The sequence below is a fragment of the Neopsephotus bourkii genome, unplaced genomic scaffold (assembly GCF_033783945.1).
Source record: "Neopsephotus bourkii isolate Nb327-2 ecotype Australia unplaced genomic scaffold, CSIRO-AGI_Nbou_v1 NB_1308, whole genome shotgun sequence".
Taxonomy (NCBI): Eukaryota; Metazoa; Chordata; class Aves; order Psittaciformes; family Psittacidae; genus Neopsephotus; species Neopsephotus bourkii.
This window is the reverse complement of record NW_026901790.1, coordinates 660,511-675,508: the sequence shown is the minus strand read 5'-3', so window position 1 is coordinate 675,508 and position 14,998 is coordinate 660,511. Positions and strand designations below refer to the sequence as shown.

The 14,998-nt window shown below is 40.4% G+C and overlaps 1 protein-coding gene across 18 annotated transcripts in view; it reads left to right on the top strand.

Moving 5' to 3' along the window:
• The window catches only part of ARPP21 (cAMP regulated phosphoprotein 21), a 131,726-nt gene that overhangs the window by 21,914 nt on the left and 94,814 nt on the right, over window positions 1-14,998 (top strand). For 17 of the 18 annotated variants that reach the window (XM_061366137.1, XM_061366142.1, XM_061366152.1 and 14 more), the window contains exon 2: window positions 13,651-13,819. The gene's annotated coding sequence lies outside the window, so the exon portion shown is untranslated. Of the gene's footprint in view, window positions 1-13,504; window positions 13,568-13,650; window positions 13,820-14,998 lie in introns of those variants that run through there. The other variant, XM_061366140.1, reaches the window with a different exon arrangement.

Genomic DNA, 14,998 nt, shown 5'->3' with positions numbered 1-14,998 from the left:
AACCATAATTGAAATGATCCATCATTGCCTTTCCTCTGGATTGGCTATCCTTCCTTTGATTTTATAAAACTGGGGACAAGTGAAAGAAGTTTGATCCTGTACATGTTTGTGCATAGGTAGGTGAATATTTCAGGACATGTTGATTTTCTAGAAATAGAAGTTCTGTTGGTCAAGGCAAGTATATTTGAGAGATGTTGGTTTTGGTAGGCTAGTATGACTCAGCACTCCGAGTCCTGCATCGTTTCATTCTGAGTCATGAAGCAGCCAGCATGGGTGCTGCTTAGTCTGCCTCAGTATTCTGTCAGTGCCTTGGTGTTTTGATTTTGTGAGATCTAAATGTTTCCCAGAAATAAGTTTCCAGGAAAGGAGAAGGACCCTTTGTTGAACCTGGCAGTTGAAATTTGGGCACTTCTATCAGATAATGTCTTTCAGGAGACCATTAATCTTTTACATCCTAACCTTTGGTTGTATAGCTAAAAATGCACTGTTAAGCATAAAGTAGCATGCCAGCAATTATGTTTGGCAGCTTTTGCACCTGTTTTTGGTCACAGCAAACACAGATTCCCATCTCTGGTCGAAGTGAAATTCTTTTCCATATCCATATCTGCACCATCACAATCTTAAATCCAGGCAAATGTTAGCATGCCTCTAGTCTAATTGGAGACTAGAGGCATGCTGGTCTCCAGTTAAAAGGCTGAGGTTTGAGGTTCTTTGCTTGTGTATGTCCTGTTAATGGAAAATGCAAGGTTTTTAAGCTGGCTGAGGGAAAACAGGTTGTGTCTTGGCTGTCTGCATCACACTGGGAATGCGATAAAGGGGATCCATCTGTGTTGGTGATAATGCACACTGGACTTGGCATAGCAAAGTAATCTATAGAAGGGATGGATAGTGGATTTATTTGCCCGAGTGATGTCTTTGAAGTACATTAGTGTAGGTACTGGTTTTCCCAGTACTTGACAGGCTCAGCTCTTTTTTAAATTCCAAATTCCCCATGGACTCAAATAATTGGAACACATAAAAATGATAATATTCCTCTTTCCTTTTTTTTTTGTTTTTTTTGCCCTATTTCCCTGTATCTTTTCCTTTCTTTTCCTCCCTCATTTTTGAAACAAACAAGGAGATTAAGTACCAAAACTTCATTAGTGCAACATTACAGCTGAGAATGAAATTGTCAGGATGGCTGCTTATGGTTCCCACAGCAATCATAACTAGGCTAAGTTGCACATATGTATTAAGGCATAAAACACAGAATATAGCAATATGCCATATTCCTTATAACACATTATGCATGCTGGGGGAGCCATCTCTTTGAAAATCTTGACTTCTGTGTTTTTAAAATCTCCTTGAAAATGTAACATTAATGTGTTTTTCTTTCTGCATATAAACTGTTTTCTGTGTCCACTGGTGATAAAAATCAGGCCATGAATGCCACCTTGCTATGCCCATGAACTCTGCATAGCAACCGGCCCTTCATTTAGGGTTTCTGTAATGAAAGCTGATAGAAGAAGAAATAAATCACAGCATGCAGTGAAATGAAAAGTGTAAAGCAGTGAGCTCCCATTACGGCCACGTTGCATCTCAGTAAGTTCCAAATAACCTGTGATAAATGTTTTTTAGAAAAACAGATTGAAATATTGGTTTGCAGGCACACGGAAAGGGATACTTTAAATACAGCTCTATTCTGCTGACTAGGAAGTGTTGTACTATTCTGCAGTCTGGGTAGCCTTTGGTTCTTGTATTGCTGTACACCTAACAGCTCCAATGCCAGCGCTACACCATGCAGAAGTCAGGGGGTTACTTAAACACTGACCTGCTCTGGATGATTGCTGAAGCAGACATTGCCAAGCTGCTTTAGCAGCATAGCACCCTGCTCTGTTCACTGACCAGTGGTAGGATGTCATCATCTCCTTTTAGCCTGCTTCCAGTCTCATCTTCCCTTTACCGTGTTCGATTTGGTTCTGATGTTTGAATGTATCAGCTGTCAGCCCAGTGCAGATTTTAATGTGCAACTTACAGGGCCAGGAGGATTGACCTGAAACTGGTGATGGAAAGGTCTGATTATTTCTGCTCAGTTGAAGAAGATAGCTCCGTTTTTCTGTGTCTGTGTTACCATTGTGCTTCAGGCTTTCTGCCATCATCCTCCTTGACTCCCACTGAAATCAAGAGGAGATTGTATGGAGCAGCAGGATAGATTGTAATCAACAGCAGGGTATTGCATTTACAATGATTTTGTTTAATTTGCTGTAATTGGAGTTGAAATGCAGAAATCCTGTTTAGTTGTATCTTACTTTAAGAAGCTGGATTTTCGTAATGATATTTTAGTGTTCAACTTTCCTTGGAGGTTAATGAATGTGTAAGAGTCCTTATTGTCCTGCATTTTGAGAACCTGATGTTTAACATGGATTAACAGGATGCTGATAGGACTTCACGGTTTTTTAACAGAGATTTGGTTTTGTCCCTGAACACACACACAACAGGCTTGTTTTGTTTTGCCTGGTGGTTTTGTTTCCTGTATTGTGGTACCTCCAAGCAGGTCTTGTCAAAACGTGGAGGCTGCTGGATAAACACTGATTTAATAAGTGTTTTCCTCATCAGAAAGGATGCACTGCATTTCATTTTGTAGGTCCAGTTGAAATGGTAAATCAGGCTTTAACGGCATAGTGTTAGCTGCAATACTTGGAAAGCAGCTACAGCTGGTAAACTTGCATTAGTGCTGGAAGTTGTACTGTGAAGAAGTAGCTCTGACAGCTACAACTTCTAGGCTTCTTGCTTATAAATCAAGAGGATGTTGACTGTTAATGAAACCAGCTATTTTTATGGTCACATACTAGCAGGGAGGCGCTAACTTGTGTGCTTGTTTTTTATAAGCTGGCTGTCTAACCCAGCAGCCACCTCCAGGAGAACCAAGGTGCAGAAGAGGGGTAGAAAGAAGACAGAAATATTGCTGTTCTTTGAGGCTTTGTCTATTCAGTTGTTCTCTGACACAGAAAGTATCCTTTTGATCTAAACACTGGGATCATAGTCCTGAGGTGGGTTCAGATCTCCTTGCATGCAGGAGTTTCTGAGGATCAGGTCTCAAAACAAGCTTGGCTTTGCTGGTGGTGTTCAGTTGAGCCTTTAACACGTTGGACTGCATGGTGCAGTAACATGAGCTGTGGCAGGCCTGTTCTTGGTCCTTCCTGAAGATAAGTTACTTAGATACTTAGAGGACAACCTCTACGATGCTAACAAGTTTTGTGATTCAGGATAACTATGGACCCACTTAAATCACAGCACTGAGCTTACTGCCAGCACTTTATTCTTGACTTATGCAACAGTTTTATTAACGTTGTTGTCTGTTGCACTTTTAGGGGAAGAAAATGAAACTCATCAGGTTGTTCTGTATATATGGTACATACATATCAAAGCCAATGCCCATCTCCAAGAGCTGTGAAAAATCACCTATGCAACATGGAAGCCTAGGCAATAGGAAAAGGAAGCAACCTCAGGCCAGTTAACCCTGTTCAGCAAAAAGAAATCCAAGTGATGTGCTGGAAGTCTGAAGTTTAAGGAGAAGATAGAGAATGTCGCACAGCTACAACTACTTTAATTGAAGAATTGTGGAAAATAAGTGAACTGTGAGGCAGCTGAAGCCAACTTCAAATAGATTTTGTTCTAAGATTATTTCTGTCAAGTCTTCCCTTAAGATGTTACCATCGGTTTTAGACCCTCAGGTGATGACTCAGTCACAAAGAAAAGTTTCTTATTAAAAGTTTGGGTATTTTTGGCTGGGATGATTTAACTTTCATAAAGGGGTGAAAGATTTCACTCCATCGTATGGCTCTGTATGGAAGTCATGCATTAATGAAAGTCCAGTGGTTCTCCAGCAGAGCTGATAGTGTGGGATCATTTATGCTTGCTCCTGTGAGCTTGGTTGCAGTTGTCACATATATACATCAGAATATACAGTAGAATGGTATGTAACAGGCCCCTATATGTTTTAAACACATCTTGAAGGGAAACATTTACTGGGGATTTGTGCCAAATTTCAGCATTGCTTTGTGTGGTTTTGAGATACTGCAGCACTTATAATAGCCTGGAGTGGTTCATTTGGTTTATCCTTCTCTATGAAACTATGATTTTCCCCTTCCCAGCTTCTCAGGGTTTCAAGTTGTACAGCAGAGACAGGTTTTTAATCAGTGTTCAATCAGAAGAGACAGGGTTTTAATCAATATTCAATGAGGTTTGTTTTGCTATGGAGTGTGTCATAAATGAAGCAAAACCTACAGCAGGCTCGTTTTGCTTCATTTATTGTCTTTTGCGGGAAGGTCTCGGGCAGATAGTATTTAATGTTGGAAGAAAGGACTAGGGCATAAATTCTTGCCATTGCACTCTGACATGTTACAATAAGACATGCAAAGGATAAGGTCTTTTTTATTAGGAAGGGTGATTTGCAAGCAGGATCACAGCTCCTCAGAGCTGGATTTACAGTGACAGGAGGGGTTATTGACTTGCCCTTTCTCGTAGTTGTGTCATGTTTCATCAGCCTTTAAAATCTTGAAGGTATCAAAATAAATCCTGAGGCTCCAATAGCATAGCGTTACATGTTAGAGAAGCATTGACCAAACAGGCTTTGTGTTTTACACAAAATGATGGCTTTGGTTCTTGGAAAGGGAAGGTCAGCCTAGACCCAATATGTGATTAAATGGGTGGAAAGTACTTCATTTACAGGCGGACTTCCTTAAATGCTTAGGGTGGTGGGGGGAGTGGTCACTGGATTATGTGGTTGAATGCTACTAAAATATTCATAACCAGCCAATATGAAGGATTTTGGGCAGCTGAAGTTCCAAAGCAGTCATTAAATTCCAAAATCTCAGCATTGCTGCCTTGAAATTTTATGGGAGCCTCTTGTTTTTCCAAGAACTATTAAATGAAGGTTCCATTTAACAGCCTTGTTTAAGGTCCAGGCTGGGCCTCAAGCCTGGAAATACATCTTTACTTTAAAGACTCTGTAGCATAGAGCTATCTCTTATTTTGTGTGCATATATATATATATGTGTATGTATAAATTCATCATAGTCAGTAAGTCCCACCACCTCCATTTTTCTTCTTCCCGTTTCACAAAACATATTCCCCTCTACCATTCCAGTGCTGTGTTATCTAATCATGTTTTTGTTTGCTCTCTTCCGCTGAGCACAGCGATGAGAAGAAGTGATGCTATGGCCATTCTGCAATGGAATCTGAATGTATTACAGGCTGTAGAATTTCAGTCCCGCACTTCTCTCCTGTAATTTCAATCTCAGTATTTTTAGATCATTGATGTAGTTAGTGGCTCCTAGTGCCAAGTAAGACAGATTGTTTCTCAGCAGGTAAACACAATTTTGGATATTATAGAAGTTTTCTTAAAATCATATTTGAACTTGTGGAGACTTCAATCTGTGTAATGAGATTTAAAGCAGTCAAAAATCTCACTGTTCTTCTGATTGGTTTTTGAATGTCTTTTGTGATGAAATATATCTCTTTTTTTTTTTCCTAGTCTAAATTTAATAGGACATATTCCTTGGAGATACTGGCTTGAATATTTGATTTCTGTTGTGTATTCATTGCTCTCTTTTATTAGTTTGTGTGTCATGAAGCTTGCTTGGCTAGGCATATGTGGAGTGGCCAATTACATTTTTAACAGAACTGCTTGGCCCTCTCTCATGCATATGTCATAATTTCTTCCCTGAAAAACACAAACAGACATCGAAACACTTTTCCTGCCTTTTCTTTTGTGCACAGGATCGCTTGGAGCCTGGAGCTACCCACTGAAAAGGCAAACATAATGCAGAAACCACAGGGTTTCTGGCAAGATATTAGCAGGAGCCAAAGCTGCAAATCTATGAACTGCCAGTTCTGGTTGTGTAAACTGTGTTTCTGCCTTTTCTCTCTTGACTATTGCAACTGCTTTTGAAGAGGATTTCTTCTTCTTGGCCATTAGGGTGACTAATATAAGACACCTGATAGGTATTTTGTTGTTGGATGCTTTTTTCTTCAGGAGTTGTGTTGTGTAATACATTGCAATGAGGAAGTGTAAGGTGCATCCATCATCAGTACGTGTTTTAATAAGGCTTCTTAACACAGAGGGAGAACCTTTTAATATTTTTAGAGCTGGCAAGGGCATTTACAAAAGATATAAATGTTGGTTTCTGTTTCTACAAGTGAGCATAAGCTGAGGATATTAGGCACTCAAGGGTTTGGAGCACTGTGGAAATGTGTAATGGTTTCATTGGCTTCTGTAACATGCATTTACTCATTGGCCATTTTCACTTCTAATTTATACTTATAATTGACATTTTTCTTTTGAAGCAATGGCAATATAGAGCATTGAATGCAATCCATAGCATGCTTAAGGCTTCTTTTTGTAATGTGTGGTGTTTAATACTTCACTGCGTTGCCTGATACCAGGCAAAATGATGCCACCAAAATGGGATTAATATATTTACACAAAATGCAAATATGCATTTATTAAAATGCAAAGATACATAAATGAAATACATAAAATGCATGTTTTATTATATAGATATTTACATCTGTGTGTATTATTTCTCTGTAGTATTAGGACAGTAAGATCTGCCTTAATTTTCTTTTCCTTCGCAAGGGCTTCAGACCATGAAAGAATGGGGATGTGACTCTAACAAGAAGTACTAGTCATCCTTAGGAGAGTCCAAGTTAAAAACAGCAATTATCTCCAGATTTGATTGAAAATAGCCAAAATCTCGTCTCTATACCTCTTGCAAGGTTTTGGACAGCAGAGTGGTGTCAGAAACTTAACTTGATGAGGCTTTTGTTTATGTAAATTATCACTGATGTTGCTCCCTTCATTATGCTAATATCCAAAAGAAACCATCAACCTAGCATTTGTATTTCAATGTGTTTTCTGTTAAACACAATGAAGAATAAATATTCAGGTGTTTCTGATGCTAAATTATTAATAATAATATATTTAAAATCAGAAGATAATACTGTACTGGGAACTCTCAGAAGGTCCAGCTTTTATTGCATTTGCTAGAGGAGGCGTGAACTATAGCTATATCAGTTGGTTGGAATATGAGCTTGGCAAACTTACTCTGAAGTAAAATAGGTTTGAGACCAATTGTCTTTGGATATGGAGAGTATAATTGCATGGTTTCAGAGCAGCAAAGTTAAATGGGAGGAAATATCTCTTAGTATTTTCTAGTACTATACATATATATATATGCATGTGTGTATGATTTAAGGTTTAAAAACCCAAGCCAATAGACTTATAACTTTTCTGAAGGAAGGGTTTTTCTTTAGCTGCAGACTGGTTTTGTTCCAGACAATGGTACTGGGACAAACAGGAGCAGTTACTAGGTTTAATTCCCATAATCAAAAGAGACTTTGGGAGGGAAATAACATGGGGGGGGGGGGAAATTCTTCCAGATTTCATTATGTATAACAGCATATCATGGCCTTCCACAAATGGCTTTAATTATCTCATCTAGCCTGTCCTGGAAATCAGCTGTCCCACCACTTTAGTCTGACAGCTCCCAGAGACTGCAGTAACTCTGATTGCCCTTCAGCACTGCCAAGACCCCTTGGGGAAGGGGGGGAACCAGTGTTTCATACTGTTGTTAATCAGTGTTTCATACTGAAACAATAGTATTCCTTCTGGATTATCCTTCTCATAGTCACTGTCTTTAAACTGCTTCTGGTGTTTGTGAAAACAGAGCTTCTCTAGTGCATTCACCACTGTGCACTGATGGGTGGTGGGACGTCTGTTCCCACAGAGTGGGGTCCTGGTGGAGGAAGAGCATGAGAGCAGAATGTTAATTGATAACAATTAAACAAGATGTAGATGGTAGTGGAAATAAGGTATACCTGGTTAACTGACAATTAAAAGGAATTGTTTTCTTTAAGCCTAATAGTAAATAATGAGGTGATGTACAGTTATTTCCCACAGGAGAGAACTATTAAGAAATCAGGAAAACTATTTAAAATAAAGAACAGCTATTGATAATTGAATTAAAATGTACAAAGTATTTGGCATATACAGTAGGGTAATGGAGAAAGTGTCCTGCAAGCAGTGATGTTCTTGAACATCCTTACAGTGAGATTACTGAAACATCCTCCCTAGACCCCCTCTAATCCCAAAATACAGCTATCAGCCTCTGAAGGGGAATTTGTGATACAATCATCTTTGATAGCTGAGAAATAGAGCTGATTATCTGGGAAGGTGAGGTTCAGTTCCCTTTGTTGGCTGTGTTTTTCATTACAGGATTTGAGGAAAATTACTTTGTGTGCTTTACAAGACTTGTGTGCATTGAAGGATGGCTGGAAGCGCTACGTGCCTCTGTTTTGAGTCATGGGAGTGCAGTTGTTTTCTGCCCCCTACCAGTGAGACCAGTTAGTTTAATGGCTTTGATTGTAGGGAAATTTGTCAGGTTTATGTCTGGGGATGAGATACAGTTTGGCACATGTGTTTGAAAGCCAGACGATTCAAGGGCTCATAGGTTGATGCTGTTGATCCTGGAAGACTTCAAGTGATCATCCTGACAGATAAAAGAGCATTTTTGTGAGCCTTTTCTTAAGTCTTAAAGCAAAACAGGCTCTCCTGTAGGCCATCTGTATTTATTTGCCTGCATAAGTCTTCTAGCTTTGGAGAAATGTAACAAGCTAGAGGGAACATCATCATCATTCTTCTTTGGCTGAGGATGATGACATTGACACAAGGTTTTCTGACAGGGGACTAAAGTGGAAAATATTGGTGTTAATCCATTAGGACCCCTTTGAGAAGAAGAATTTAGGTGCAAACCACCAAAAAAGAAAAAGCCCTCTGGTTCTGGGTTTTTTCTTTTTTAGTTGTTGACCTGTTCTACATCCCTGATATAGTTTGCAAATGCTGGGTTTCGTGCATAGGTTGGGAGGAATGCCAGTGCTATTCCAAGGTAGAGGCTTCAGCAGGGATGCTGCTCCTTATGTTATCTGGTCACCTCTTTTTAAAAGACAGCTGGCTGTTGTATAGGACCTGAAATCTCCAGTCTATTCCAGCCCACCCTGTTCTCATCAAATTTGACCACCGTTGACACTGATGGTTGTTTGCTGGCCTGTTCAAGGTGGGTCAGTGGACTTTGTGCTGTTACTTGTACACCAATGTTCATATTCCTCTAAATCCTGGGATTAAGAATTGCATCTGCAGACAGGAGGTCGGCATAACCCTTTACCCATGGAGGTCTGTGGCACACAGGAGCAGAAAATGTACTCAATCACTGTACTTGTTTTTGCAGTGAAGATGGAGAGGGGACAACACAAAGTCAAGGGGAAGTGGGAAATGAAATGAGGTTTCAAACATTTCCTTTAAAGGTACCTTTTTTCCCTTGTTTTTTAAGGTTTAGTTTTCAGTCTGTTAATAACTTGTGGGACTCCATGTACTTCACAGCCTTAATTTTTCTTTTTAATAGGGTTTTTTTTCCATACTAAAGCATTTTGGTGTGAGAGCTGGCACGGATTATTCCCCTGCTATGCTAATACGCAGCAGCACACTTGGCTTCGCAATGCATACATGTATTTTTGTGGGATATATGGGAAACAGGGAGACGGAGCACACAGTACTACCTGACTGATGATTTGGGTCCTGAAGACTCGGACTGACAATGGAGGAAGTTGTGTGTCCAAAGTAAAACTCCAGGCTTTATTTTACTTGCCCTTTTGGGGCGGGGGGGTTAGTGGTGATTTGAGTTGATGTTTTGGGAGAGAAGGAGGGTGTTTAAACAATAGGTTTTATATCCTGAAGATTTGTTTTGAAGCCACCACAGAGAGCTGAAGCTTTTGTTTTCAGTGTGAAACCTGAGATTCTGTTCAGTTTGCTTGATGATAGGAACTGGAATATTTTAAGTCAATCAAATAACAGGAAGTTTATGCTTTAAGCCATGTGAGTTTGGCCGCATTGCCTGTGTACTGATAAGATAATGCCATAGTCCGTTTCCAATGGTTTCCAGGAATCTGTTAAGTTAGCAATAATGAGTCAAAGCTGTCTTTGTATCTCTGGATGAGGTATATGTCACATGGTGGAAATCATGACTGACATCTCAGCTCTCAGCTCATGGGTTGTATCTGCAAGCCATTCACGTGAGGGGAGAATCATTGGGGGATGAACAGGATCCTGACATGTAGGTACTGCCTACATTAGTTAGTTTTCAGTTGCAGGAGCTGTTCAGGCTCAAATGATTTTACCTTTCTGCTTAGCAGCTTTATTTGAAGAGAAAAGCCCTTGGGTTTCACTCTGACAGGGTGCCTGTTCTCAGTTAAGAGTGTGCTGTTTGGCCTTAAAGCCTCCTCATCCTCTCTTCTTGGAGAGAACATGTTGAAACTTACTGGAAGCATGAGGACCTCAAAATTCCTGCTTCAGTATGTGATGCCTTTGAGACCACCAAAACGTTTCCTGATACATAGTAGAGAAAGGGCTTATTTGCCTGTGGTGGTAAGTGCAGTACTCTCAGGGTAGCCATCAGATGTTAATTGAGAAGGGTTTTCTAATGTCTTTGCTCATTGTTCTGGGCTTTTTTGACAGTTCCTCTGAGCATAGTTTTAAAACTCCTTCATATTAAATGAAGTGTATTCCTTCCCACTGATTTTTCTTGGAATCTGCGTGGTATGTGTTGTATGAATGTATGTGACCATATGTGCCTTCTACTTCTTTTTAAGCTCTGGCAGTAGCTGCTCAAGCTGAGTGGTACCCTCAGCTTCTAAAGTGCAAATCCCCTTAATAAAGCAAGCAAAGAAAAACCCTACCATTTCCATCCCACAGTGTATGCTGATCAGCTAAGGCTTGTAAATTCTGTACAAACAGATTATATTTCCACTAAAGCAGGTCTACAAATGGCTTGATGGGCACCTGTATTTTCTGTTGCATTTCAGTGTGCGATACTCAAGTTCTTTTAAGAGATATGGGGCTGCAATTTTGCCTCAGGCTCCTATAGACCACTTCCAAGATCCCAGCGCTGCTATGGAATTGTGCTCACTTGCAAGTAAAGAAGGTGGGTTTTATCTAGCAACAAGCTTTGTGGTTTCTACCTAAGGATCAAACCCACAAGAGCATTTGTTCAGCCCTTTGCATCACGTTGGTGCTGAAGGTTTTGACAGTCAAATCATTGCTGACGTTTCCGTTGATGTACAAGGAGGAGAACAATCCAGTATGTTTTTCCATAGCGGTGCTGTCGCTGCAGGACTGACAACAGTAACAAGTTCTTTCATCACTGACTAACCAGATATCCCAGAAGCAGGTCTATTTTCAATCAAAGCGTCTCGCTCCCAATGGCTATTTTCTGACTGGTTCCTTTTTGCTATTTATGCTTTCCCTGAAGTATTTTATAGAAACCTGCGTCCCTTTGGAAACCCACCCAAACAACCAGAAGTATATTTTACGTATTGTAGTATGTAAATGATTAGTCATCACTTGTAAATTGCCTAATGGAGGAGGAGGAGGAGGAAGACATTTATATTGAGTGAAGGTGAAGAGCTTGACTGTGGCTGCTTTATGTCTCAGTTCTTCCTGCCTTTGGGTTTTGTACCCTTGATAAGGTAATTATGAAAGGTTTTTCAAGCACATCAACCTAAGAAGCACTGTCATTGTGGGTCTGAAAAGTGGTCGCTGCACCCTGTAAGCTGCTTTTCCACTTGCTTATGCTTTCTTGGGGAAATTAATTGAGGTTTTTTGCTTTAGTTTGAGATTCAGTGGCAGTCTTGTACACTGTCCATGAAAAATGATGTTGGCATTGGAGATCTGAAGCGTAACAATATGGAGAACTCAGTTTATGAAGAAACGCGTCTTTGGTAAAGCATGGTAAGATTATGTGAAGCATCTGTGGCACGAGACCATAAATGCTGTTTATTGGAGTCTTGGCAAGTGTCTTACCTGGCTGGATATGATACCCTTTGATTGGTTGGTATGGTTTTGTTTTGCTCTGTGTGTTTGCCTTGTAAATAGTTTATTTACAGGACATGGTAAAGCTGAAGAATCCTGAAATCATCTTTTGCATGTCCTGATTTTGGTACAGATACCTATTTCCTCGTTTAGAAGGGCTTTGATTGCAAAGGTCTGCCCCCTGGCTGTCTTTTTCCAGGTCAACCTGTAATGCATGTGCTGTGTCCCATTGGGGTTTTTGGTTTGTGGTTGGTTTGGTTGCCCTAAATCTCTTTTTAGAAGTTTGAGGGAAAGGGTTAACAGAAGATGGTCGTGATTTAAGTTTTCCTTTCAGTCGGAGTGAAACATTCACTCTTTCCTCTTTGTGCATTGGTTCCATGAAATACATCTGCTTAGGCAGAATTTTCTATGTTATTCCTCCACTCCCATCATGATCCTCTGCTTGTCAGTGAGATAGTATTTCTGAAAATGCCCTTTGAGATATACCAAAAAGTGAATGCGAAGGCCTGACTTGTATTAGTCAGTGTACATTATTAAGTGACTTGAGGAAAAGAAACACTTTTATGTATGTAAATGTGAAGGATAGCAGTGGTAGGTTATTGAACTGCCTGCTGGGCTGCCCTCTGTGTGCCTGAGCTCCTAGAGAGAGTGGTTTGTGAAAGACTAAATTCCATTTCTGGTGCATGAAATTCAGCTCTTCCAGTGTTGAGTTCCAGTGCGCTGCCACATACTGTACAGCGATTACAACTGCATGTGATGGAAAACGTGCCTCAGAAACAAGGGGTCTAATGTTAGAGTGAGATGGTTTTCAGTCGTGGGTCTGTGTCATATCCTTCCCTCAGGCAGAAGGATACATGTTTCCTGCTATTTGCTGGTTTTGTGTATTTGCACTAATTGCTTCAACCGTGATTCATGTGCAAGCCTTGAGGAGAGGTGCCTGTTGGATTGAGGCGGTTCGGCACACAGCCATGGCTTGTAAATGAGTCCGACTCATCCCAAAATGCTCCTTTCCTGTCAGATCAGCTGCTCAGCTGGCAAACATAATCTGATGAGCAGCATCAATTGCATTGCCGAGGCAACTCTTCCTTGAGGTTTATTTTCCAAACTGTAGCCTGGAGCTTTTTCCTCCTCAGACAGTGCCTTGAAAGAAAGCTTTTCTGGTGGCCATTTCTCAGGGAATGTGATTTCTTCCTTCTCGTGCTCCCATTCTGGATCATTCCAACTTCTGTTCAGCTTCTGGAAGGAACATCTCGATTCGTTATCCCAGCAAAGCAGGTCACTTTCTAAAAGCACCCACCCGGCATCTTTTCCAGTAGAGTTTGGCTATTGAAATTCTAATTGGAGCAGAAGCCTTGGTTAAAAAGCAAGCAAGTCCTTTTTCTTCAAACCCTCATTGATTTCTGTTGAAGCAAACAGATGAGCTTATATATAAATATGTATAAATGCTTTTTTTAATGAAAAGTGTTGGAATTCACTAAAAAAGGTTAAAATTGAAGTGAGTAATCTTCGGTGCATAATGCAATTGTTAATTTTAGCTCCTTGCGTAGGAGCTGTTATGACTTGAACAGCCGGCTCTAGCCTTCATTAGAGAAGAAGCAGGCAGTTTTGAGACAGGTGGAGCTGGATCAAGCTGTGAAAGTGATTTGCTCGAAGCTGGTCATTCCTGTTAGAAATCTGGTCCTCTCTATTGCATCCTTACCTTGTGCCATGATTGTTGCCATTGTCACTCACTTTCCGTCTTTTTCCAGGTTGACTATGATCCGTCAAACTCTCTGAAGGACCAGCATGGAGATTGGCACTCTGAACTGTTAATGGGGACATGGGACTCACGTTGTCATTGATCACTTGTGTGGACTTAACCAGCGAAGAGCAACAGAAGACAATAGGAAGACAGTGGGAATTATAGCAGACTTTCAGGTAAAGGGTTTCTTTGGTGCAGCTGGTAAACTATTAAGTGCAATTGGTTTTGTGAACCCTGTGTAAGCATGCAGATGAGGCATGGGGTAACGTGAAGAACTTGTGCATGCGTGTGAGTTTCTTGGTGGAAATCTTTAACAAAGGAAGGGTTATTTATTTAACAGACAAGGTTCAGGTCTTGTCATTCATGAATTATTAGCAAAGGCGTCCAGGTCTCGGTAGTAACTGCAGAGTAGCCAATGCCATGGGACTTCCTGGGGAGAGTGGTGGGAGGAGGAGAACCACTTGAAGCTTGACTTGTCTTGCTGCGAGCTAATTTGTGAGCTTCAGAGTTCGGTTGGTTCATTTACAAACCATGCAGCTTCATTTCTTGTGAAACCCACAGCCCTTCTCAAATGGAAAGATGATGTAGGGAAGGTTTTATTATTGTATTTGCTTACAAATTCAAAGCCAGAGCAAAAATTGGAAGATGTGAGTTTGTAAAACTTGGTATGTCATTGTTTGTCTTTTTTTTTTTTACTTAAAACATCACTTAAAAATGGAGGTAAGTGTTATCAGACCTGTTGAATGTTAATTACAGGCTGTAAAAAGAAACATGGCCAAGTGTGGCTTTGTTTCATAGCCACTGTTTCGTTGCTGAGAAGCAGCAAGGTATTGCAAAAGACCCTTTCTGAAATAACTCCCTCTCTCAACTGCAGTTGTTTTTCCTGAAGATACTGCTTAAGCCAAATGGATGGGGAAAGGAAAGTTAAATAATTCATGAGCCTTGCTTGACAATTGATCAGTGGGGGAGGCTTCAAGAGGGAGCTGGGGGAGAGAAAGAGAGAGAGAAAATAATAATAGGCTTTAACTTTGAAAAGCCTTTAAAGCTCCTGTACAACAACCCATTGTGAGCTGAGAGTAAATGCAGTTCCGTGAAGATATCTTCATTAGAAATACCTGCCAAGGGCTTCCTGCAGGATTTTCATAGTACTGGAGAGTAACGTGGGGCTTGGGAAGAGGCTTAGGATTTTAATAATGGAGCTGTCAATTTGATGCCTGAAAGCGTTGACTCCGAGAGCTTTATTGCCAAATTTAGATTTCATATTTACATGGAATTATTACCTCTTCAAATTCTGTGGTTTTTTAACTGGTAGTGAGCACCATGGGCTTCTACCATGTACAAAACCCATGTTAGGC